Here is a 1,752-nt window from a genome sequence, read left to right on the forward strand (position 1 = left end):
AAGTGCTATAGGTGTAGGGAAAATGGGAAGGCTAGGGGAAAGGTAATAAGGGAAAAGAAAAAAAATATGACAAAATGAAAAAATGGATATAAAGTGTTTGTAAATGGGGAGGGGAGGAGGGGGTGAAGGGAGGGCATGGACAAGGGGAAAAAAATGAGAACAAAGACCTGTCATGTAAAGGTACACGATCCCAATAATGAACGTAATTGTACTGTATACCTTAAATGTACCAATAAACTCAATAAAAGGAAAAAATTCTGGGCCAGGGATTTAGCTCAGCGGTTTGGTGGCCTGCCTTGCAAGCACAAAGACCCAAGTTCAATCCCTGGTACAAAACAAACAAACAAACAAACAAAAATTAGAAAAATTCTAAATAACCCAATAGCAATGAAATTGAAGAAGTAATTTAAAAACTACCAAGAGAGAAAACCCCATTTCTGACAAATTCACTGCTGAATTCCATGCAAAATTCAGAGAAGATCTAATGCCACTACTCCTCAAACTCTTTAATGAAATTGAATGGGAAACAATGCTCCCAATCTCATTCTTAGAAGCAGGCATACCCTTATACCAAAATCAGAGAAGGACTCAACCACAAAAGAAAATTAGAGAGGCACACAGTTTGCAGGGTCTGCGAGTGGCTCTCATGATGTCATGTCAGACAATGAGGACAATTTTGATGGTGATGACTTTGATAATGTTGAGGTGGGTGAAGGACTTGATGACTTGAAAAATGCTGAAGAGGAGGGCCAGGAGAACATGGAGATCCTCCCCTCTGGGAAGCGACAGTAGGCCAACCAGAAGCGAATAACCACCCCATACATGATCAAGTATGACCAAACCCATGTGTCAGATGCCTGAGCACTCCAGATCATGATGTGTACCTCAGTGATGGTGGAACTGGAGTAGGAGATGGATCTTCTGCTCATCACCACTAAGGAGTTCAAGGCCCAGAATATCTCCATCATCATTTGCCACTACTTGCCTGATGGGAACTATGAAGACTGGAAGGTGGATGAGATCATCATCGCAGACTAAGCTGGATATGTCTTCCTGGCTCACCCTCTGCCTGTTTCTAGTCTCACTTTATACTTGTCCAAAATAAACTATTTAACCTCTGAGAAAAAAAGAGAACTACAGGCCCATCTCCTTAATGAATATAGGTGTAGAAATCCTCAATATGACACAGGTAAACAGAATACAGCAAATAATTGAGAAGATTATATGCCATGACCAAGTAGGGATACTGGGATGTGTCAACATATGCAAATCAATAAATGTAAGATACCACATTAATAGAATTAAGGACAAAAAACACATGATCATCTCATTAGATGAAGAAAAAGCATTTGACAAAGTCCAACACCCATTCAAGATAAAAACTCTATAGAAAATTGGAATGGAAGGTCTTTATCTTCATCAGATAAAAGCCATTTATGACAGACCAATAGCCAACATCATACTAAATGATCAAACACTGTAAGCATTTACTCTGAAATCAAGAACAAGACAAGGATGACCACTATCCCCACTCCTATTCAATGTAATTCTAGAAACATTAGCCAGAGCAATTAGACAACAGAAAGAAATAGAAGGAATAAGGATAGGAAAGGAAGAAGCTAAATTATCAGTATTTACAGATCATATGACACTCTACATAGAAGATCCCAAAAACTCCACAAAAAGACTCCTAGAATTAATAATCAAATTCAGCAGCATAGCAGGATATAAAGTCAACACTCAAAAATCATT

General features: G+C 38.6%; 1 pseudogene; it reads left to right on the forward strand.

The window, feature by feature from the left end:
- Positions 1-654: 654 nt before the first annotated feature.
- On the forward strand, positions 655-1,038 carry LOC104875772 (annotated as a pseudogene).
- The last annotated feature ends 714 nt before the right edge of the window (positions 1,039-1,752 follow it).

The sequence above is a fragment of the Fukomys damarensis genome, unplaced genomic scaffold (assembly GCF_012274545.1).
Source record: "Fukomys damarensis isolate Sample0158 unplaced genomic scaffold, DMR_v1.0_HiC HiC_scaffold_39, whole genome shotgun sequence".
In the NCBI taxonomy this organism is placed as follows: Eukaryota; Metazoa; Chordata; class Mammalia; order Rodentia; family Bathyergidae; genus Fukomys; species Fukomys damarensis.